The sequence below is a fragment of the Dermacentor andersoni genome, chromosome 1 (genome assembly GCF_023375885.2).
Source record: "Dermacentor andersoni chromosome 1, qqDerAnde1_hic_scaffold, whole genome shotgun sequence".
In the NCBI taxonomy this organism is placed as follows: Eukaryota; Metazoa; Arthropoda; class Arachnida; order Ixodida; family Ixodidae; genus Dermacentor; species Dermacentor andersoni.
In genome coordinates, this window is record NC_092814.1 from 237,283,304 (window position 1) to 237,309,082 (window position 25,779).

Genomic DNA, 25,779 nt, shown 5'->3' on the forward strand with positions numbered 1-25,779 from the left:
ATCACCCGGATCCGATGCGCGGCAAGAGAAAAATGCCCAAACAAAAAGCAAGGAGCGCGATCGTCTACTGTGCAACAAAAAGGGGCGTCCAGGAAACGATGTCGCGCACAAGCACCGCATAAAACTGTGTCAACAAAGTGAAAGCACGCTTCAGTCGGCGCTATCTATGTGTGTCCGTGCCGCCATTCGGCTGTGGTCTCGCAGCCCGGCAGGACCAGGGGCGGCCGGGCCCTGGCCTCGCTTTATTGACTGTCGGCAGCGCGTGGACTCCGGCGAAATTGCCCTACAGTTACATTTGCTTTATGCCTTCTTGCTCAAACACTCCCGGGAACTCTAGGGTAGAGCCCTGCGACCGTGGGTCTTTAAAGCCTTTCGGGTGTGCGCGCGGAGGGCCCACGTTGATTAGCTAACGCTCGCCTTTACGACGACCCATTAAAATGAACGGGGACAGCATGTAAAGAAATCCAAGCCGTCGTGCACCAAGAGGAAATAAAAGAGCCCAACCCGGAAAGCGGCCGGGCACCGCAGGCGTGGCCGCAAAGCGGCTGTTGCGGCCGCTAGCACGGGAGCCCCCGCCGGCGGGACGGTGGACAGTGCGCGAACCTCGAGGGGAATTAGGCTTAAGTTGCCAAGATTGCGCTCCGGGTATCGGCGCAGAAGTAATTCGCCACGGTGTAAAAGCGTGTGCCGGCGAAAAGATGAGGACGGTGCGCGGAACACTGATGAGTGAGTGGGCGCCCACTGGACAGCTTCGTTGTTCACCACATTCCATCCTCGTCTCCCCTCTCTCTCCCAGCAACCGCGTTTTCTTGCGCTTTTCCGGGGCACGGCTTTGGACACTGTCACTAGACCACGGTTCCTAGGGCCTAATTGGTAGCCAAGTTTTCTTCCGGTAGTGAATTTCATCGGAAACCGTGCACTTCAGGCACTCTTTTTTGTCAAAAGCGACGAGAGTGCTAAAGTGTGCTTTTCCCTACAAAGAGTCAGCTTGAGGCAAAGCACGCTTGCAGCTACAAGCGGAGTCGAGGAAAGTGAAACGGCAGGAGGGCTCACGGAACCTCGGTGGCCTCCGGTAGCAGCTGAGGAGATCACAAGATTGTCCGTACTGCTATAACGTATACTAGTTGCTGTGCAGTGAACGTGAGAAACACATTTGTTTCAATGAAATACGTTCCTGGGCTAGTTGGTGCATGATTATTTACCAGAATTTTGGCGCAACAAGAGAACAGGGACGACAAAAGCGACATAGACAGCCGCACTGTTTATGTTGCTTCTGTCGTCCCTAGTCTTTTGCTGCGCGACCATTCTGATAATTAAATATTATTTTTTTCCAAGACATGTGCCTTGAAACACACTTCCGACCTGGGTAATCTTGGGTAATAGTTACAGTTCGAGCATTACGCATACCACTTGTGTGATGTGTTGTTCTAAAACTTTGCAAATAAAAGCAAAGCAGTCATAATGAGCACGACTTATTCAGTCATACAGTTGCCTGACACAAATTACGGCATTGGCTCCAATCTGTTACAAATGAGGAATCATCTCTTCTTCACCCCTTGTATCTTGTAATTGAGAAAAGCGCTCAGACCACCCATGTGTTGACTGGGTAACCCGTTGCGAATGCCAAAGAAGCATATTTTGCGAAGCTTATGATCAGCAAAATGATAACCTTAGATCGAATTATATTATGGTGTGTAAATGTCGCGTCAATCATAGTTCCACACGCTGCAGTCACAACATTGTCCAGTCACAATGGCTGGACCATGTAGAGAAAATTTATATTTACCAATGTGACACTGTGAAACATTTGAATTTATTTTTGCTGAAGACAGTAACCTCCAGAACGAAGTTATAATAATAACAGATTCATAGACGTTCAGGGACAATATACAAGTATGCTCACTTTTGAGTAAACATTGTTATTTAAGGTTTCCTTCGGTTTCCGGACTTTTGTTAAATGTTTGTTTTATTCTGTTGCTTCTTAATTCAAAATTTGCAGGTTGTTTGTAGGTACTAATTTGTATTATGTAACTCACTCACCTCCCTCTGTCACGCCGTAAGGCCCTAAAGGTATTATAACGGAAATAAAATGAAATAAAATTGCACTTAGGCATAAAGAAGGTATGTTTTTTTCCCGCAATACTGGCGGTGGCCCAGTGAAGCGGTAGGAGATGGGTTGGGTTGAGTTGACTGTTTGAGCATCTTGTGGTAATTATATTTCGTAGTCTATTATTTATTCTACTTTGTTAATATGAAGTAACCACTTATTGTCTTCTAATCAGCTTCCATTTGGGAAGACTGTGCGATCACTATCGGCATGCAAGCCTGTTATCTATCCGAAATGAGGTTTGTCGAAAGTCAGCGCCCTCGTTGCTCCAGTTTCTTTGTCGTCGGTGACTTCTCTGCGCTGTAAAATAGCGTATAAATGACCAATAAACACTTCTAAAGGAGTTAGAGTGCCGGCGCAAACATTCGTCTTCTGGTTACCGCGGTAAGTAGAATGTCTCCGTCACCCGTAGCGTGAACTACAAGAGTAAGGTGATCGCTTGGCCCTAATTAAGCTGCTAAATGAATAATCGAGTAACAACAATTTTGCTAGTTTGTATAAGGTGCATCTCTCATAATTGCGGAACAAAGCAATTTTCAATTGTATTGTTTGGTCTGTTTGCTGTACTTATTGAAAATACGCCAGCTTTGTCTATGCGGAAACTTAAACATGAAGGAGCAAAAAACAGTGAAACTAATGTAGATGCGTTAAGGTATCCTCCTTCCAAACAGATTAAGATTATAGATATGTGCTCACAGAGGCCGTAGTAATGCACCAGCAAGTGCTAGTCAGCCATTATTTCCTATGCGTTCCCATTACGCGATACGTGAATGTTGAACAGCTCTGGCATCGCACATAGATGGTGTTTAAGGTGTTGAAACACAGGCATGCCATTTTCTAGCGGTCGTAAAAAAAAAGACCATTAAAGTAAAAGTAATTGCTCATAAATATACATATAAAAATGATGTTCACGAGCAGTTTCTCCTGGTGTAGTTCACCTTCAGAAGAACCGGGAACTACGGGTGTCTCCTCCGTGCACTTTTATGAAACCGTCGCGCATGCAACCAACGACAGAGCCGCGTCACTTTCCGGCTGAAACAGGTAAAACCGTGTGGCTGCTTTATGGCACGAGCAGTTTAATTAGGCCCACCTTAATCTTCGCAGCATCTACTCTGGCGGAGCAAGGCCGCAAGCAACCGTTCCGGTGGCGAGCGAGGGCTCGTAAAAACGGCGTCCATGGGCAGAGAATGGAGCCTCGCGCATCACTGCCGTGCGGTGAATAGCCATAGCCGCGCGTCTGCCGTAAAGATAACACAGGGACTTTTCATCGAGCAGACGGAAAATACGGCGCTGTGTGTGCTCTAAACTGCATGAAACTGCAAGTTCAACGACGCGTATGCATCAGGTTAAGCAGGTGGTAACACTAAGAGGCTCCCTCAAAATTCACTCGTAGTTATGCTGTCTCGCACTTGTATTAAAATTTATGAGAAGATGCAGGCTTTCCTGCCCCAATAAATTAAAGCTTCTCCCTACCTAGCACAATATGCCACACAGATGGTACCGAGGTAGTCTTCGCAGAATATTAATAGGCTGCGACTTTCACTGGTCTGGAAGAGAAGTATGTTCTTCTCGAATGGCGACACATAAAGACTATGATTACTGCAGGCTTTGTCGTTAGCTATGTCAGAGGATATAAAGGATAGACGCGACCCGATTTTAGCTGTTTGTAGTGTCTTAGTGACCATCGGTTCTTCTATTAGTCGAAAATAGCGCATGGATCGTGAAACTCAGACCGCGATCGATTAGAGTTCTGTGTAGCCTTTTATTCTCGCATTTGCTAAACCATGAGGCAGAATTCAATGGCTGTCGGCCACCAATTCACGACTCATCAGTGTAATAACACCACGTCACAAGGAACTGGCGAATAGAGCGAATTATCGGCAACTTTATGTGGAGGCACACATGTCAACAATATACGTGTGTTGCATGCTTATACCGCACAGATGGAGGACGTAGAATCGTTGAGCGACTCAATCAGCCAAGCGTCGCGCTTCCACAGGGGACCACTTGAGCTGATCGGGGCCCGACTGCTATGCAGCTTGAAAAAGCGTTCCAGCGGCAGGAGCTTTTCCGGCAGGGCTCCTTTCTTTAACCTACTGAGTCCGAGATTTACTTTCGCGGCACATGCGGAATGCGAACATTGTACCGCCTCTCGCTGCCACTGTATGTTATATATATATATATATATATATATATATATATATATATATATATATATATATATATATATATATATATATATATATATATATATATATATATATACATATATATATATAGTAATCGCGATGCAGCCTGGAACTCGGTGGTAGAACGCATATGTGGGCGTTCTATCAATAACGCGCATGTTCCTCCAATTCCATGCGGCGCTACCGTGGCAGAAGGAAATATTGCTTTCTCACTACTTCAGAAAGGCTTCTGTTAACGTGCATTCGCCGCAATCAGGGCACAAAAGCGCCGCGCAATATGTGCGAGGCTGCGAATCGCCGAGGCATCGCAATGAACGCACGGTCCACGGCGTGGAGCCGAGCGGCCCCGGCGATGCACGCGAGAAGCATCGGCGCCGCCGAGCCTCGCTTGCTTGCCGCGAGATGGCGCCGGGACTCGCAGCGGCGGTGGTGGGCCTCCGTGGAAGCATTGCGTCCGACCGTTGATGCGGAAGCAGACAGCGAGAAACAAGACGGAAGAAATCGATACTGAAAAGCTGAAAACATTAACCGGAGCGGAATAATATTCTAGAGCAAGCCGAGATGGCGAGCGCGGCCCTTAGGCACCGCTACCCTGTCGCAGGACATCGGGTCTTGGAAAGCGTTCCTAGCCCTCGCTGTCTTCTTGTTGCTTCGCAATGACAGCGCTTCGCTACTCGACGACGCGGAGATTTGCTTAACGATTTTCTTCCGCTCGTCGATGCGAGGCGCGCCGCGTTCCGGTCGCGCTCTGCAAGGCCCTATTTCTTAGCATATACAGGCGTTCTGCTTTGTACAGGAATTCCCTTGCTCCTTTTCCTGCCGAGAACACAGCCCCATTAACAAACGAGGAAAGGCAGGTCATCAAATATTGGGCCTACTCATCTGTTCATGGCTGCTGCAGGCCCTGTGACAAGCTCTTCTTCCTCTCCGTAGTTTTTCTCCTCAGTACAAAATTAGTGTCGTGTCATATTTCCGCAGCCTCTCGTTTTCTTGCAGACTGATTGAAAAGTTTGCGGATTGAAAGTTTTAACGACTTGATAACGAAGTTGTCGTTGAGTATAAAAATGCGCAAAAAGGAAAACGCTTCCCTAGGCACATTTTTCTCGAAATGTATCTTCTTTTTGCTAAGTAAGCATCGTATTGTTATCTAGTGGCAGAAAATTAAAGAACGGCCTCAAGGAAAAATACGTTTGAGCGCAAAATTCATTTTAATGATTTAACAAGTTACTTGAGGCAATCCCAACTTTATATTCTGTAAATCATTTTATTCCTTTTACCTCTCCCCAGAACAAACTAACAAGCTGGTACTTACACTGACAAACCTCCCTGTCTTTCCCTCTCTTTTACCCCTCGTCCTTTTCCAAGCGGAAACGTAACGTGCCGGGCATTCTGAATATTTACATATGTAAATTAGTGAAGCAACGTATGGCGTGCTTACTCATTTAAGATGTTCCGATACTGTGCTTGAGCTGCCAGAAGATTACTTACAAGAATGCCCATGCGGAGGCACGAATTAAAGAACATTTCAATATAAAATGCGGCAGCACGACTGACAAGTACGAAGTAAGAACACAGCACAAGGGCTTATTTGTAACTAAAGCTTTATTCGAGAGCACCCCTGTCAAAAAGAACAAACTTATGTACTTTTACGCGGAAACAAATGTCATCGTATCATGTTACCATCAATGGTCAAGCTGTACTCTATGTTAAGACGCATCGCTTTCTGGGCGTCATCATTGACCGCAACCTCTCGTGGAGCCCTCACTGCGTCTATCTGAAGAAGAAGCTAGTCGCCATTGCTCAGGTCTTCCAATTTCTATGCGGGAAAAACTGGGGTACACCAGTCCATTCTATGTTGCAGCTGTACAGGGCTTTGTTTCTCGGACACCTTCGTTACAGCCTACCAGTATTGTCAAATGCATGCAAGACGAACTTTCGCGCCTTGGAGAGCATACAAGGTCAAGCCCTACGCACGTGTTTAGGGCTGCCTAGGTGCACCTCAACAGCAGCGACAATCGCCATCGCAGGAGACCATACAATCCAGACACATGTAGCTGTCGACTCTCTCAGAGCGCACATTCGCCATCTGTCAAGGATCCCCGACCATCATTTGGCCTCCCTACCAGCCGAGAGACCTCAAGCGACCTTTTCACGAGTTATTAGCGCTCATCATGAGTACATACCGGCATCATTTACACCGGCGGTGAAGCCTTCCTCTCCCCTGTGGTGCCTGCGACAGCCTCAAGTGAATTTTGCTATTCCTGGAATTACAAAAAAGTCCAATCATCCATCGCCGGCTCTGAAGCAACTTACGCTCATATTACTGCACCAGATGTATCATGACCGCATACATATATATACCGATGGTTCTACCTCACCTACCAGCTCAACTGCCGCATTCGTCGTTCCAGCCAAGAACGTTACAGTTAAATTCAAATTGTCGCACACGACTACATCTACAACGGCAGAACTTGCAGCTCTCCATGCCGCTATGATGTACATCACCGAAGAGCCTACAGAGAAATGGGTCGTATTTTGTGACTCTAAGGCAGCCCTTCACCGCATCAAGTCCGCATTACGTCCCAGAACTTACGAGCAAATGACATCCGAAATCAGGGAACTGCACCACCATGCTCTGGAAAGTGGACACCACATTATATTTCAGTGGATTACTGCTCACTGTGGCATCGTCGGCAACAACCTAGCTGACAAGGCTGCCCGGTGTGCCCACGAAGATACCAAGACGCGTCCAACACCTTTGGCGAGGTCGGACGCTGCCAGAGAACTTCGCCAACTTGCGCGTAAGAAGTCCCAAGATCTCTGGATTTCAAGTGGCTTCAATTGCAGATGACGTAAACTGGACCCCACGCTACGGCTACAACTGCCATCTAGCCTTCCCCGCGGCGAAGCAACCTTGTTGTGTCGCTTGTGGCTGGGAGTGGCGTTCACGAACGCATACTCCTACCGTATGGGAATGGCCGAGAGCCCGATGTGCGACTCCTGTGGGTGCGAAGAGACCATCGAGCACCTATTGTGTACCTGCCCTCGCTACGATGTCCAACGCCTCTCTCTGCGGGCAACTTTACGCAGACTGGACTCGAGATCTTTCACCGAGTCAAAGATACTCGGACCGTGGCCACACCCGTCACTGGCTCGAAAAGCGATTCGTGCACTAGTGCGGTACTTGAAGTGCACGGGCTTAACAGACCGTTTATAGTGTCCTTGTGTATGGCGTCGCTCCCACACGTACTCAGTGCTTCCTCTCTCCCTTTCTTCCTCTTTCTATTCCCCTTTCCCCCACCCCCAGTGTAGGGTAGCAAACCGGATGCTGTTCTGGTTGACCTCCCTGCCTTTCCTACCCTTGTTTTCTCTCTCTCTATGTACTATACACCAAGGATTACAGAGTGCTTACAATATTATCTGTCTGTAAAGCAAGAAAAATAGCAAAACACAAGCCCACGCAATATATTTAAAAAGACAACCACGCGATTACTTCATTGCGTGACGTGATGGCACTGCTCTCAAACGTGCACGAAACAATGTATAGATTTCGGACAGTTCTCGTTCAGCGTCTCCAGCTACTGCGCTTGCATTAGGCAAGGTCGCTGCGTCTTGAAGTAACTGCTTCGTCAAACTGCTTTTAGTTCCGCGTTCGGTAGGCGTCGCGATGGGGACAACATTACAATTTTTCTTGTCTCGATTAGTTAATATTATTATTTTTTTATGGGCATCCCTTTCAAAACGGGACTGTGACAAATAATCACCTAGCCTGCTTGAGCCGATCGGGTTTTACTACATTTATTGCCGCCTAGCATTTTTCCTGTTTCTCCCTGCTATTCTTTCTCTTCATTAAGGCCTCGATCTCTATATTGTAAAGTTACCTATGCCTGCAATGGCCCCGGCCCCATCGATCTCCTCTCTGCTTTTATTCCGCCAATGGTCTAAACGTCTCTTGCTTATGTGCGACGGTGACCAGCTAACGCTCCCATCAGATTTGAATGTTGCTTTGGGCAGCGCAAGCGAGACCGATCGCTGGCGCCTATTTCGCAGCAAGCAACTTCGCCAGTGCCCCATCACTATTCCAGCGGCGGTCGTTGAAGTTAAAAGCGCTGTTCCTTCATGCACCATGAAAGCTCTGCGGTTCGCGAGCGGGTATCGTAATGTGGAGTTTTAAAATATTTTGAGGGGTTCCTTTAGGGTAATAAGTTTATTGCGTGATGGGTAGAAAGCTAAAAAAATTATGAATTGCAGATTACCTCAGGTGCTCTAGGAGATTTTCATTGGAAGTTCTAAAATTGCAGCTTTCGAAGCTTGTATAATTATATGGTTACGCAAAATACAAATAAAAGGCTGACTTGTTCAACATAGTAGCCAACAACATGATTTTGTCTCGTCCTCGTTAGTGAACCGGCATATCTTTAAAAGTTCAGTTAATGTTAGTTGAGGGACCCTCGATATGTAAGTGATATGTCATATTAAAATTCGTTGGAAGGTGTGCTCACGGTGTCTGTTCGTCGTCTATATGTAAATTTCGAGCAGCCTCTTGCCGTGGAACCATGCCGACTAGCCCGATTATATTCGTAGTTTTAGCATTCAACAGGCCCTGCGGTTGTTTCTCCCCACTGCTTATTTACTGCTATATTTGTGGCCGGACGCTTCGTGTTATGAATAGAGAAGGGCAAAAAGCAGGCAGTTGGAAAATTATTTTTCAAAAACGTGAACTTGCCCCTACAACGGGTTTTTAATATGATAAAAGGCAGCGGGCCACCATTCTCTGGTGGTAAAAGCTTCTTTATAATCATATCACTGAAAAGCCACATATAAATGTGAAGAGGCTTGATGTTATATGTAGACATAAGTAAGCCGATGGAGGTGCATATTCTGGAACCATGGATCACTAACTTTTTTATAGGCGCTTAATAGATAAACTCATTTACAGCGCTGCAGATGAATTTGAACCTGTGCTCAAAGTATTGCTGCCATTGATCGGTTCCGCATACCTTAAATTTCGAGTTTTCATAGCATCCGCTCATTCTTTATCGCGAAGTTTTCACCGGGTATCGTTCTCACAAGACAGCATACGAGCAAGTAGCATTCGTTTCACCGTATAACTGCACATTAGGTCGCTATAAATGACGAGGAGCCGTGGGCATGACAAGTGAGGGTTCTCCGCATCAGCTTAAAGTTCTGAGTAAGGCAGGTCCATTGTTAAAGGGAACACGCAAGCATCTGGCTCGTATTTATCAGGCGCTGCAATTCCTGGTGCATGCGGAAGTGGCTGTTGATGCAATACAAGCAGCTAGATCGAGAAGTCATCCGTGTCTCATTTGCCACTATGTTGGGCGTTTCCAGACTTACCACACAAATAAATTCGTTCCCACTCTCGTAATGTGTGTTCCCCGTTAACACTGGGCCTACCTTTAGTATGGTTGTAAAGAGAATGGGCAGCGTTTATGGCAGCAAGAACCTGGCAGGGTTCGAACGGTCGCTGGTTTAACACGACCGTACACCGTTGCACCAAGGAACGCTGAGAGAATCAATAACATAGCGGCGTGGTGGGCCCGTGGTGCCTGCTTGCCTTGTCAGAACGGGCGATAGACTAACAGATATTAACAGATATATATCGAGACAACTGCGTCATGCATATGGACCTGGCGGGGCATTTTAGCTACTATATTTGAAGTCGAAATTGCACGCCGTTCTTTATATCAAGACTCATATGGTCTTGACTGTGTTAATATAACATCGCTTTGAGGACGAGGACGAAAAGAATGCATAGGACAGGGTGGGCGCTGAACTTCTAGCTAGCGTTTACTTCAAACGACCGCATGTTTTATACACACTACACATTGCACATCACGTACACCCGGCCACAAAAGTTTACGGACCACGGGGTCTCAGAAAACGTTCAATTCTCGAGCAGCCTGTAGCAGTAGCCAGTAAAAGTCGCACGACAATGTGTTAGCATATTCTAGTCGATGCCCGAAATGCAAATACCAAGCTGCGTTGGGAGGTTGCGGAGATATTCAGCGTTTTCTCAGATTTCATTGTCCGTAATATTTTCTGGCCAGGTGTACATAAGCCGCACAATAAGCTGAACCTGAATTCCAGTTTATATTTGAAGCCTCGTGGAAAGGTTTCACCGCGAACTAATCACAATCACACTATAATGCCTTATGTGCCAAGAGTTGATGTCGTTCAGCACTCTTTCATGCTCAAGACAATTGTTGAGAGGAACAACTTGAATTAGTGTGTATTTCCGAGCAATAACATACTTGAACTTTTTGAAGAAAACTTGAAAGCGTTCTTTGCATGAACTTTGTGCTCTGTATTCCTACCCTGTAACAGCGCGGCAGGGCTAACAGTATTGGAAATAAATAAAAATAAATAAATCGTCATCCACAATATTGCACGAGTCAATGAATTCAAGTGTATACAGGTACCCGGAAAGAAATTACGCCTCTTTCGTAGGTATTGTTGCCACATGATCTCTCGCACTGTACCTACCATAGTGCCAGTTAAGGGTAATAAACAAAACATCGGGGAGGGTATGAAGGTAAACGGGACAAACGAAGTGCTCTTTTCTCCATTATTTTCTGATAACCCATTAGGCCTAGTGACTGATCTCACGGATAAGAGTAGCGCGGCGGCAACCAAGCCAAAGACGAAGGGTTAAATAATGGGAAAATGAGCAGTTGAAACTTCTCAACTGAGTATTAGAGCAGCAGGCTAGTGCTGCCTACTTTCCCATCTGTGCAGTTAATAAACAACTATCCCTTTGGAAAGACCCTGCTAGGCAAGGCAAAATAATACATTAATGAAGGTGCATGGGAACAGGAAGCCTACATGCTAAATAAAGAGAATGCAAACTCAGAAATGCACAGTCGCCTTTGCATGAACACCGAAAACACGGCACTATAATTTCAAGCGTAAATGCAACAAAGTTCCGAAACGCAACAGGACGTCCACGTCGCGTTTGGGATGTTATCCGCTGTGTCAGGATGTGACGTCATCTGAGACTACGCAGAGTGTCAGTGTTGCCAGACGAGAAGGTGGCCACGCACGGGCCGAGGCAAGCCCGGCGCCACCACGATCGCGTCGTGGCCCACTGTCTGTCGTTGTGGCCCTACGCCGTCCAAGTGTCCTCAAACAGAAAATTAACAAGAGGCGCCCTCGGTATGAGCTTGAGATCCCATCTCTATATCCAAGTGAGTCTGTGGCGAGCGGCTCATTACCGCTGCAGGGGTAACCATGCTTCAGAGCATGGCTATGAATGTAAATCAGCCATAAAGCCATAAAGCCACAAAGACGGGCAGAGAACGGCACCCTGTTGTATCTATCTGATTGCTTGTCGCATTAACCCTTTCTTTCCAAAATTATTCGAGAATTTTTTATTTTTCCGAGAATATTCTCCAAGCACTGGGTCTCATCGTCGAACGACGATGGTTTGAATGCGCCCGGCATCTTCTTGTATGAAAAAAAAAATCATCTCAAGTATTGAATGGCGACAGTAACATTCATTTAAAGAAACTTTCCAGACGTTTGTCGAGTATAGCGACAGTGAATTGCAGAGAGTGAATTACAAGAAAATGTTGCGGAAGCGCACTATATACCTGTTTTATTCAGTCTTTCATAAAGCCCATTACCGCATCAAAAAAAAAAAAAAAGCAGCGCTGTTATTGAAAATGTGGATCGTGGTGAGCCTCTGCGATTCCGCTGCGGGCGCGACCGTCATTTTTTTTTATCTGCTACTCTAAGGAAATCTTTCACGTAACCTACCATAAGCAAGTTACACTTTAATACAGCAGTAGCGCTTGTTCTCTTCGATTACCTTTCCCAGGCAGTATAAAGGGTCTCATTGTCGGTGCTAATGCGTACTCTATGTATCTTACTAAATGTATCTTACTGTTCTTTTTTATTGCGACACAATAATATCGTTTACCAGCATCCAGCTCAACGCTATCGAGATTCCAGAACCTGAATCAAGTCTCCGAAAATAATATAACTTCTACAGAAGTGATCTTCAAATGCATCAAACTATGCAAGCACATCGAAACCCTATGTCGTTATTTTAGTGCTGTCCGGAGATTGGCTGTCCAGAATGGCAGTCAGCGGAAGGTTGGCTCAGGCTCTATCTGCTGCGCCTTCTACAGCACATGGTGGCCAGAATGGCTAGGTACACAAAGAATATTTCTGCCTCAAGCAAAAGCGAAGAACCTGTTCGATGAGAACATGGAACAAAAGCGGCATTGAACGCAAGAAGGTCCCAGCAGAATTCCTGGCCAGTCAAGGGTTTTCGTTGCCTTTAAACGCGAATCGATGAAATCCACACAATGTTTCAAGGAGCATGAGCGCATACACTGCGATATAAATAGCGCGACCGCATAAATTGCTGTGAAATATCCAACATGCCGTTAAAAACAAAACTAAATTTGCAGCACTATTCTCACTTTCAACTTTGGCTCTCGGAGCGCTTCATGCGGCTGCTTTGCTATCGGGAAAAATGAGTAAAAAGCGGAGCCACCTGGTGGTCACAGCAAATGCCCAATCATTTCAAAGCCGAAGGCTCTTCAAACGGCTTAGCGTGGAAGCTTGGTGCAGACTTCTTGCTGCGTATCGCCAACAGACGCGAAGGAAAAAAGAAAGAAAAGTTAACACGTGAATGTAGGTGCAGGGACCTTAGTATGAAAGCTGTAGCGAGACGAATGCCGGCAGTGGCGAAAAAAGGAAGGCAGAGAAATTGGGAGGCGGGCACTCACCTGCGCGGATTGAAGAAATCGAACTCGTCGTCATCGCTGTCGGCGCTCAGCGAGATGGGCCAGGACGTCTGCAGCAGCGACTCGCGGATGAGCGAGTTCCAGCTGAACGGCACCGACGACGACGCCCCAGCCTCGTACGTGTTCTCCGAGCGCGTGAACCGACGCCGGCGTACCTGGCGAATGTTCATGAGCATGGGGCGTTGGGGCCTGGCACTGCGGCACCGAGAAGACGCCGCTGGGGGGTCCCGTTCAGCTCAGCGGCCGGCTGCTGCCAGGGCCGGCTGGGCGAGCCTGCGGTGATCAGCCGGTCATGGGTCATTTGCGGCCTCCCCCAAAGCACGCGGCGGCCGCGCGGAGATTGGCGCAAAAGGCGACTCGTGGTCCGGAGCCTGGCAGCGCGGCCTCAGCTCTCGAAGCACCAAACTGGTATCGGGAGCCAAGCACCCAGCCGCGTCGCAGCTATATCGATTCAAGCGAGCGCCGGACAGACTTAACGCGAAGACAAGAAGACTGAGAAGAAAGAAACTCACGACAGTAGATCCAAAGGAAAACAAGTGCCTCCCCTGTTGCCTTTCGATTTCTGGCCGCTCTCTGCAGCGCCGCAAGCCCATGTACCGGCGTCGACCTTTCTTCCGAAAATCTTTTGTAAAGCACCGCCGTGCTTTGTGGTTGGTCGTAGTTCTTGTCAGAAGTGCTTTATTTGTACTACTCGAGATTTTGGGTAGCGCCGCACAATTGAAAAGAGCTTTTCGAAAACCAGAGCGCTACACGAAGATGAATGGCGTCAAATTACTTTCGAGTTAATGGCCAAGCGAGGGAATAGTCCGCTGCTACTGCTCTGACCTGCTTTGTCCTGCCTGCGTGAAGAACGAGCTCTCACTGCTTCACTTGCTACCTCTTATACATTTCTAATTTGGCACAGGCAGCAACTTATTGCTCGTAGCATTTTCCCGCAGCACGCTCATAAAAGAAACATTATGTAAGCGTTATAATTCGTTACTTATCTGGAACTAACATGTAACAAAACAGATTCGAAATTAAATTGCGGGGGTCATCCATCTTACGGAATAAAAATAGTCTTATTGTTACATGAAAGAGTGGAGAGGGCGCATCTAGGTAACTTAATTTTTATTACATGATGTTCAGAGAAAACAAGGTTATTTGATAATAATCGCACAGACGTACAAGTACTATGTTAGCTGCATGAGGAATATTTACAAATTGTAATTTCGAAAGACAGACAAAAGGAGAATAGTCATATCACATAATAACCCCAAAAAGGGCCCAGACTAACAAGAGAGAGAGAGAGAGACGAAACTTTATTTGGTCCATTAAGGGTTTAGCGTTCGGTCTTCCCCTAGTCCAGGGCTCCACTGAGCCGCGCTGCTTCGCTTGCGTGCTGCACCATTGCACTTTGGGCGGCGAGCTCGCAGCTGGTGAGCCGGCTCTCCCACTGCTCCGCACTCGGGGTTTTGTGTTGGTGGAATGTGTAGTTACGTTTACACTCCCAGGTTATATGGTAAAGCGTGGGGGTTGCCCCGCACCACGGGCATGTGTTCCTCAATTGTGTAGGATACATCTTGCTTAGTATATGTAAGTTAGAGAAGGTTCCCGTTTGCAGCCTCCGCTGCAACCGTGGAAAGCAGCCGTTTCGGGAGGTTTGCACCATAGAGTTTTCTACAATAATTACTAGAGGGAACTCTGGCGCTGCGACCATTCAGCCAGCATAGAAATGAGGGGAAGTACATGGATTTGTCTGATCTTCGTGTTTGTGGCTTCAGACATTCTTGCCACTTCGCTTACTACGCTTTATCTGCCCTCATATTGCTAAATTTCAGAGCATCGTGTACTTCTCCAAGTCAAGAAGACGCTGTGAACGCGCACAAACACTGCTAATTGCAACCGTTCAGCTTCTCGAGGTGGCCAAATCGAAACGCACCAAGCGTCTCAACGCCCTGACTTGCCCTCGAGAAATTCATAAGGACGTTCTACGGCTCTTGTCGGAGCATGCATCCATGGCTCAATGATTTCAATATCAAGCCTTTGTGCTAGAGGTGCTGTATTCGAATGCAGTTGTCGGGAAATTATAATAATGTTTCTTTAATTATTTATTACACAGTACTTTGTTGAAAATTATGAGTTTACAAAGTCGCGTAGGTTTTTGAAGCGAAAAGGACGAAGTTTAGGCAAATCCATGTACTTCCCATCATTCCCATGCTGGCGCAACCAGGGCGGTTTAGCCAGTTACCGTAGAGCTCCATACAATAATTACTAGACAGAACTCCGGCGCTAGTGTCTATACGGGAGCTGCAATGGGAGCGGTTCAGCCTGCATGGGAATGATGGGAAGTACATGGATTTGCCTAAACTTTGTCCTTCTGACTTCAAACGCCTTTAGCCCGGAAGGCCCGAAACCTCTAGCACGGAAGGCCCGATATTGAAACCATTACGCCACGGACCCATGCACCGGCAAGACCCGTAGAATGCCCTTATGAACTTCTCGCTGGCAAGTGAGCACGTTGAGACACTTGGTGCGTTTCGATTTGGCCACCTCGACAAACTGAGCCGTTGCAATTAGTAGCGTTTGTGCGTGTTCGCAGTGTCCTTCTGCACTTCAAAAAGTATAGATTGCTCTGAAATTTAGCACAGTGAAGGCAGATAAACCGTAATGAACGAAGTCGCGAAAACGTATGAATCCACAAGCACGAAGATCAGACAAATCCATGTACTTCCCGTCATTCTGATGGTGACTGAACGATTGCAGCGACAGGCTTCCTTCTAGTAATTATTGTAGGAAACTCTATAGTTTGCGCATGTTCTATAAGAAGGGTAAACATGCGGCAACCCTCTCGGAACGGCTTCCTTCCGTGGTTGACGACAGGCGGCATACAAGCTTTCCGTAATTATTTCAATACAAAAATGCATGCCCATGCATGTGTGTCCCAAGAATATGGACCGCCCTGCGTGTCTTTAAGGCGTCTGACTTGCCAACCACACAAAATGCCATACAGTTTCGCTTAAGGCAGCATAGCAGACGTTTCAACGCTGGACGCAAAGAAGTTTTCGTTACGGTATCGAGCAAACAGGAGACTTGTGCATATATTGCACAATGTCTGTGTGCGCGTAAATCAAAGACAAATGATCAAGTGCGAACGTCCCTCAGATCAAAAGGCCAAAAGCTCATTTGTTCGTATCATGAACTCCAGGAGCGGCGCAGATGCTCCCTGAATTAAATATGGTTGATATCATCGATGTAACACAAATTCAGTCCTACCTTTGTGAATCGGTGCTCAGCAAGCAGTGCGACGCATGCTCGGTTCCACACGCTATGTCCAAGCCCGTCACTTTAAAACACATTCAAAACTTGCTCCAGCGCACGCTTAGATCGGTGCATTTTTCTTTTTGCATGCGTGCCTACGTACATGTGTGTGCGTGCGTGCGTGCGTGCGTGCGTGCGTGAGCGTGCGTGTGTGCGCGCGTGTATGTGTGTATGCGTCCGTGTGTGTGTGTGCTTGAGGACCGGCGACTTCTTTCATGTTATGCAACGTCGTTTCGGTTGTGGAGATGAGCCCGCTCGAAGCCAAAGGAAGGGTTATTTTGCTCTGCTGGACCATGCGGCGACCCCAAGATAGAGAGCAGACCGGGCGGCGACCGTAACGAGATTTTAATGACGCGGTCGCATCGCACTCCACCAGAAGATAATCATGCGAAGCGAACGAGCGCCTCGCGACAAATCAACCTTTGAGGAGAAAACAACGCAGCGAGAGAAGCGCTGCATGTCTCCGCGTCTCCCGCCGTGCGGGAAACAGGAACAACCGGCCCGGCTGTCCCCGCCACCTGTCGTCAGCGTTGCCGATTGAGTCCACGCTCGAGACGCTATTAATGGGCGCCGAGCACCATGTCACTGCGAGCGGCGCATGATCAATGCTCGAGGGATAGAGAAAAAGAAAGAAGGGTTCGCACCATATTTGCATGTTTACTTTTGCCATCACTGAACGCTAAAGCAACTGGTAGAAAGCCGCGTCCATCCTGTGGTGGATGTGTCATTCGCGATCGTTCGGAAACTGCATTGCTGAGACGACTGCATGCATGCTGCTCCATCTGCAGCGCAAGGCGTTCCTGTTTCTTGGCTCCTGGCACGGCCCAGGGTCAATGGCGATGATGTGGGAAAAGTATCCCTGCCGCAATGCCTGAGACAAGCATTTGGAGCAGAAGTTGTTTCCAGCAGCATTGGAGCGTCATTGCTAAACCCGAGGTCAGCTGAAATCGGCAATTTCTAGGCAAATTTGTCGATTTTTGATTTGTCGATATTTGAGAGAGCTGTTCAAGCAGTTCTAGAATAAAAGCGCTTTCAATTCAGCTTTCTTTCAGCGACATAGTTATTGCCCTGCTGTGACGGCTGGAACACAATATACGTAGCTGGTTCTTCGCCTAACATGCGCCTAGACGACGCTTTAGCTCCCGGGGGCCCTGTTACGGAAGGATAAAAGAAGAGAGGAAGAAGATCGCGGGGCGCTGGCTGCTGCGTGTTGTTGCCTATCGGTCATCTTAACCACATTGGCTCTGCTTGCATATATATTGTAAATACAGTCTGTCTATACTCCCAACATCCCCGTAACAATATAGTACAAAAAGCGTGCTTTTTACCTGCCGTGCTGGCGCAGCTGTTTTGGCGTCGCGCTGCTCACCCCGAGGCCATGGGATCGAACACCGGCCACGGCGGCCGCATTTCGATGGGGGCGAAAAGCAATAAAGCCCTTGGACCGTGCATTGGGTGCACGTTAAGCAACCCCAGGTGGTCGAAATTATTCCAGAGCTCCCACTACGGCGTGTTTCATAACTATATCGTGATTTTGGCACGTAGAATCTAGAAATGTAGTTTTAAGCTAAAAATCGTTCTTAAAAACTCAGGCGGACATTGTAGATAGCGACAGACAAGCTTTCATGTTCCATTTATGAGTGAACCACTTTCTATATGCGTTCATACGGAAGGACATACTCGCACATATATGTTTAATAGTTGGGGAAAACAAGGCCCATAGTAACTCAGCATGAGGCACGACAGATTACTTAAAGGGTGGACACATTCCTAAAGCAATCAAACATTGCTGCAAATAAAGACAGAATCAAGACGGCGTAACTACGTATATAATGCAGCTACAAATAAAGTTATGTAAATGTGAAGACAGGTACAACTTTGATTATTTACATTAAAGTGCGACCCTGACGCATACATAACAGAAATGCCAAATCCTGAAGACAATGCATTAGGGAACTATATAGAGAGCGAAACATTGGTGTCCCTCCGTTAACTACGGCACATAGCACGTGCCAAGCTTTATTAGCAACAGACGGCTCTGGGTGAGCAAGACTAGCCAGTATAGAGATATGTTTATACAGTCTGACATCGACGTAAATGTATTGTTCTCTCAAGCGTGGGACAGAAGTCGCCATGTTAATGCTTCAGTGCATTAGTATGTGTTTAATCTTTGTTAGTTGGCTTTTATTCAATGCTGCTTGTTTTACAGAATTTGTAATTTTACAGAGTGCGAAAGTAGAGCGCTCTTCATTAACGGAAGTGCTATATGAAATTCGATTGCAAAGTATAGGCAATGATGGCATGCTTTAGAATTTTATTACTAGTAGCATATTGGTATAGGTCCGTCATAGATCCGTCATTAATTTAGAAAAACAATCTTTAGCTGATGCTGGAGTCTTCACAGAAGAGTACTCAAGTCTGCAGAAGTTCACGCGAATATGTTTAACAATTCGGAAAGCTCTCCGTCGGTCGAAGCAGCTCACGCACATTCTGCCAATATTCAAGCTTAAAAAAATTATTTGGTGACTTCACAATTTTATGAACGAAGCTTCAATACTTTCACCAGTACTTTACAAGACCCGCCTTCGTGGCTTAGCGGCTATGGTGTTGCGCTGCTAAGCACAAGGTCACTGGGTCAAATCCCGGCCGCGGCAGCCGTATTTACATGGGGGCAAAATGCCAAAACACCCATGTAACTTGCGTTGGGGGCACGTTAAAGATCCCCTGGTGGTCAAAGTCAATCTGGAGTCCCCCACTACGGTGTGTCTCATAATCAGATCATGGTTTTGGCATTTAAAACCCCAGAATTTCAGTTCATTACTTATGCAATATTTACTCGGTTTCTGCAATGGCTCACCTCGATACACACCCCTTTATGTGCTTGTGTCAATCGCTTGAACGTCGCTCGTAGGCTCATGTTCTGCGAGCGTGGAAAAAGCCTTACCCGCTCACGCTAGCACGTGCACGTGTCATGTGAGTGCTCGCAACAGCTGACGCCATAATTTTGAGGAGAGAAAGAGAGAAAGAAAAACCTTTATTATTAAAAGTAAATAAATGCACATATCTGTACAAACCGCAACCCCTGTGGTGTTTCCCGCCGGCCTGCGTAATTTTCAGCAGCAGCATATAGTGGACAGCGGACAGCTGCCGGTATCGCTTCTTTTATCTCTTTGCTCGTTTACGCGGCGAGCCACGAGGCCTCTACTGCACTATACTCTTTTGCCGCGAATCGAAAGACTAGGCTCGAGGAACTTCGAGGCACGAACAAGAAGCCGAACATTGGTGCCCAGTGCAGCACAGACTGTTTGCGATTACAGCTGTTCGCTCTAAAAGATTACATTGGAGAGTATCAAAACGACCTTGGAAGTTTTTCTAATCCCACAACCTAAGTAAAGATGACGCGCTCTATTGCGAAACCCTGTATCCATTGTCCAGTATCATGCCGGATTATGGGCCCGGTGTCGCGCGCTGGATGCTGAGGCGCTGGGCAGGCGCGGCATACTGGTAGGCGCTGGGCACTGGCGCGAAAAACAGCTCTAGTGCGTTAAATAGCGGTGCCTGGCCACCGCATATATTTTTTTAATACAGAAAGCAACAGAGAACGTTTTAGTGCAGTAAAAGAATTACAAAAATAAAAGTGTAAATGAAAAACCTGTCTACGAGGACTCGATCGTTGAACCTGCACACATCCTAAGCCCCGTACCTTACCACTACGCCACGTCAGCAGATGTACATGGCTGGGTAATTTGCCATGTCAAGATTCAGAAGCAGTTTTAGTTTCACAGAGATACGTCTCGCTTCTCGCACAGACATGGTAGATGCGCTATTGCTCAGCAACTAAAACTTAAGCCTGTACCAGAAAGAAAACGTTGCTGTCCGTATTCGGCAGTATGCTTGGAAGTGCCACAAATTAGATTTTCGCTGCGATTGGTATTTTGACATCGATAAAAGTCCTAAATGAACCGCCGACTCGGGACGCTGTAGGGGCTGTTACTGCCGATTTCGATAGCCGTTTCTTATTCTTCACGCAAGGGATATGCAAAGTTTTCTTGGTTCACCGATGCGTTTCAATCAACACGTCTGTCTAGTCATATGTCGTCGTCAGAGAAGCGTAGGCTGTAGTGCTGGCAGCCTTCGGCGACAGCACATATACCTGTGTTTATGACGCGCCACATCTGCGCTTATCGTTTCTTGTGCTGACACTGTAGACACGAAAAAATGGTTCATTTAAGAACACCGATGCGAAAGCTGAAATATTGAGTGATTTATCCTTGTTAGACTTGTTGATTCCTGAGCCCAGACGCGCCGATAGTGTGTAGACGGACTCGGCGGATACGCTAGGCCTAAGCTTCGGTCGGGACCGACCTCGGCGTGGCTAAAGCTGCCGAAAAAAATTAAAATGTCTGTATTTGAGCCTCAGAACCTTTATTTAGTACACTGGGGAAAGTGGAAACGCACGACTTGTCTCAGCTTTGTTATTGGTGCAATAATATCAATCAGCGATAGGCTTCGAACTCGGGGTCCGTTCCAGCGCGTCTGAACGACTTCTGGATTTCGTGTCGACTCTACAACACTGCGACAACGGCGACAACTCCCAGTCATCGGTTACGTGCAAACTACTAAAAACGTGGCGTCCTCTGCGCTTGCGTGGTTTCGTTCAAGAATTTAGCTATCCGCCCAGTCAAAAGGGATAATGCAAAAAACGAAAGTGATTTTCAGTGTCAAATATACATGCATAAACAGGGCAGCTCACGCACCTTTATTCCAAGCTGCGACACGAAATAGACTTTTATGACCCCATGCTATAGTGTTATTTAGGACAAGAGACTAGTACCAAGTGATGAAATTGTATAAAGCATGCAATAATGAGCAGCGCTCCTCCTTGCGTACTGGAACTAGTGCGGCACAAACACAACCAGCGCAGTTCCTAGTGAGAGCCAGCGAACTGCAGCGAGAACCAGCACCTGTTCAGCACAAACCAGTGTGCCCCAGCGTTATGGCAGTGAAACCAGCGTCTCGTCCAGCGTGAATCGGCTCTTATCCAGCGCTCTCACTGGTGTCTCAGTGAGTCCCAGTGAGCACCAGCGTACCCAGTGCAATCCAGTGTAAAAAAAAAAAAATAAAATAAAATAAAAACGTGCTGGTTTCACACCTTATAGGGCAATGGAAGACACTGGTTTTTGCAATAGGAGCGAGACGTTTGGAACGCTTAGATTTTGGTGTTAATCAAACAGCCCTGTATTTGCAGGCTACAGTGGTAATAAATAAACCATCTAGTCCGTGCAAATAGCCTCTATACCATTATGTCGATTGTAAAGAAAATTTGTCAGTTTCGTACAAAGAACGAAACATTTAAAACTATAGCAAGGTTCAGCTTTGCGCCTGAACACCGCGGACAAGGTGTTCTAAACAAGGTCACAGGTTGGCACAATGCAGCACGCCAGGTATCTGCTGCTGAGTAGAAGTAACAGCGCCATGACAGTTACCAGGCATCTCACAACGCTGGCGCGACGAGGCGCGTCGCCGGTGGCTTTGCAGGCGTCACACCTGGATGGCGCACGAGATGAGCAAATCGACGGGTAACTGTCGGCGTTATTGCGCACACAGTGATATATCAGATAACGTTAGCTTGACTTTTACAGTCCGTATAGCTCAGAGTAATGCATACGCACAGTAGCTCAGCAGGAACGCCAGTGTGCTAATAGTGGCGGTGGCACAACGGTCATGCGACCAGTGGAAGGCAGAACGCTGCTGGTCCGGTAGCCTTCGAAGTACCTCGTAAGAAGTTGCGGAAAGCTGTCGCGGAAATCGGTGTTTCAATTTAGAAGGTTAACAATCAAGGGTCACAACAACTCCCGTTGTGTGTCTATCCGGGAACATTACTTAATGAACACCTGTCCTTAGTTTAGTGAATAGAAGCACACCCTTGAACAGCGAGTTCATTACGCCCGTTACCCTGACATTTGTACGCTAATAGTAGTTCTAGAAAAAGCAATTTGTAAAAGAGCAGAGCGTCGTGCCTATGTGATCAGTTGTGAAGTGACAAAAAGCAGCCTTGTTTGCGGAACTTAAATATTTTCAGCGTAATGGTGGGCCTGTGCCTAATCAGCACGGTCTCATTAGCCCCTGAGACTAACAAATACACCATAATGAACACAACGAGTGAGCTGTATGGGGCTATGTTTGTTTTGGCCCGTTTCCGGTGGGAGTGGGAAAGATATTGATACGACTCAGGCAACCCTGAGCCCTTACTGCTACGCAACAGGAAAAACAAGAAAAGCTCCGTGCGGTGTTACCATAGCAAAGGAGAGATGTACGTGAAGGGATTTGAACGAAACAACATGTCTTCAGTTTTGTCAGAACGTTGTGAGTGACCAGGCTAAAAAAGGGCACAAGAAGGACTAAAGGAAGGGGAGGTGTTGGCCACAAGTCCAACGTGTACTGGTAGGCAGATTCAGCCAGAGTAACCTTACACAGGGACGCAGGAAAAAAAACCCAAGAAAGCCTCTTATTCTCTTATTAACAGTCTAATTTATTTAAGGAATGCAGGAAAGTATATGGCGATGCAAGAGAAATCTAGAAAACTCGAAATTCAATTACGGCAGCGTACGAAATGATATTCCCATCCTAGGCTTGTGCACGCGGACAAAAATATTCTATTTATCAGATAAGGCAATCGACGGCATGCTTATGCAGCAGCATGTCTTTCTTGTGCAGAACCCCGGCTTCTGAAATGAAAAGTGCGTCGGTGTTCATTTTCTTGCTGATAACATGTATGTGTTCAAGAAGGGTGCTTTACCAAAGCTATTACAATGTGCGGCCAAGAGACTAGTTACAGCACAGATATTCACATTGCTCCCGTGCTCTCTTGCTCTCTCTATAACACACAGACCAATCTCGCCTATGCACAAGGCACCACACAAGAGGGGCAAGCTATAAACCACACCCTGCTCACACTCAGTGAATTTTTTTATGTTTAAATGTGCGCTGCCGAATAGCGTCGTCATTCCTTCGTTGCTACATTGAATAATGCGACCTTGTAGGGGGCAGATCAAAACACCCAAATAACTTGGCGCTTTGCGATGTTTATGATGTTGTGGCTAAGTACATGACCGTACGGAACCACTACAACGGCGGACCCTAAAGTATCAATGTTCATTGGCATATCCACATGCTTGTGTCTACCCTTTAGCGTTTGAGGCATATTCTCGTCGATGGGTCTTTCAAGTAGCCAGCATTCTGAAGCCTTGTGACGTGCTTTTGAAAAGTCCGCTCCATATTTGGCGGGGGCACAACTTAGCTGAGGCAGAGATGACAACAGTAAGGGCAATGATCTCCTGACCGTCTTCAGATGACGGGACTCGCACAGAAGGAAGCCGTTGGTCGACTTTTGGACACAGCTCTAACAAAAAATGACCGTTTTCGATTTCAAAGGGCGATGTTCAGAAACTGTATGTGCCTGTTGCCCTAACCAATGGCGCCCAAAGTAAAGCCACTTCTACTACTGAAAAGAAAATTATAACCACTGTCCACCTCATCCTGAAGTGTCTGTCGCTTCTTTCTTTCTCTTGGGGTTTGTAACATTAAAATTTAAAAAAAAACTGTACGAGTCCACATATAGCATTTATTGAACATCCTGATGCATATGCATGAGGCACAACCATTAACGCCTACTAGATATCTTCCAGAAAAGACACTATCCAAATGCCTAAGAACTTTTGCACTGCAGGAACTGAAAAGGGCTTCTGAAATGTTGTTACTGATTTGAATCGATGTTGCTGATAAAAGTGAAGTAAGAATGTCCTTACGACAGCTTTACGCATTGCGAACTTGCATATCACAGTATAATATCAAAGGAGACGGCCGATTAGTATCTGGCTTTACGAGCCAATGAACTGAGTTCTTTTGCAGCGTCCGCTATAGCTATTTGTATCAGAACTGTCTGATTGCCGTCGTAGTCGAACAGGGGGGCTCTCTCTGCGTAACGTCACGGTATCTGACTAGAAGTTCCAAGGTATCTCGAGCTGTCGCCTGCGTTTTATCGATCATTCTCGAAAGTAACTACCTGAAGGCCTCACTATAGTTGAAATGTAACATTCTTGAGCCGCTTCTAGCTAGTGGCTTTTACAAGGGCTCATTCGTTCCTCACTGAACTCTTTGACAGCTGCGCGTGAGAACAGTCGGCCCACATCTCTCCTGCATCTGCCTCCGCTTCTACGACATGTGACGCTACTACGATCTTCTGCACCACACCAGGCGAGATCACCTGTACTCCAAAGCACCTCTAGGTGACAAAGGTCCTTGAACCATGGTAGCATACATCAATAGCTGTGAAAGCGACTCTGGCATTGCTGCAATTACTGAACTCGAGTGACTTCCATGGCCATTTCTGGATTTGATGTGAACATTCAGCTGTGCGCGAAGTTTGTGCTCTGTCTCTCCTTTCTTTTTTCACATGTCGCAGCACCACAACCATCGCCAGTAGTGCCGCCATACAAAAGGACGATGAGGACAAAGCGCGCGAGCTTTAACATCTCGTCAGAGCAATGTACAGAGCTATACCGTCAGATTCTTCGCCGATATCCCAAAATGTTTTGCGTACTTACACGCTTAAGACAAACCCACACCACCACCGGACGTCTCTGTTTTGTCGATATATGTCGCCGGCTTATCGGCCGCCTGCAAGGAGTGACACGTGGCCTTGCACCTTCCTTCGGGTGGCACGCGGCCATGGCAGGCTGGCCGACACCGCAATTCAATCCGACCTAGCCAAGATTCCGGTCTCGGTGCATTGGCGCCCTGATCGCCGAGTTTTAGGACTCCTTGACCCTGAATGCCATCACCACTCCGGAGTTCAGATACGACGCGCCACTGCCCATGTGCTAAGTACCACCCGACTTCCAACACCTGCGCCTTGGTCAATGGAACAATCCAATACGACGACCTCTGGTTGTCCGGGTTTGGGCATCGGCATGTGCACTTGAACGTAACGAACCAGCTGATGCCATGTCAGACGAACTCCTAGCACAGACCTCGCCTGCATCGACAGCCTACGCAGAGATTGTGCTTTGAAGTTACAGGCCAATTGCCTCTTCCTATAAACTAGTGCCAGCCACACTGCACCAGGTCCCCTTCTATTGTATCGCCTGAAAGCGCCGGCCGGCCTCATCTGACTTATTCATTCGAGACGTATTCTCTGACGCACACCGCTTCCTAGATATTGCTTCGTCGGGGGACATTGCCTCTGCAGAGACACTTCATGCCCGATTATCTGCAGCCACTGCCCACACCAAGCTGACTGCGACACAGACCACGGCCCGTTCCACGTCGCTCCCTCTATGCACACAGGTGCTCTACTTTTGTGCCATCACAGCCGGCACGGCGTCAGCTGCACGGCAGGCGGAAG

The 25,779-nt window shown here is 47.1% G+C and overlaps 1 long non-coding RNA gene across 1 annotated transcript in view; it reads right to left on the reverse strand.

Annotated features, from left to right (window-relative positions):
- LOC140219862 (uncharacterized) overlaps positions 1 to 25,779 on the reverse strand; it is a 651,045-nt gene that overhangs the window by 347,825 nt on the left and 277,441 nt on the right. Inside the window, exon 4 of the long non-coding RNA XR_011896127.1 lies at positions 13,056 to 13,346. This is a non-coding gene — a long non-coding RNA (uncharacterized lncRNA). The remainder of the gene's footprint in view (positions 1 to 13,055; positions 13,347 to 25,779) is intronic.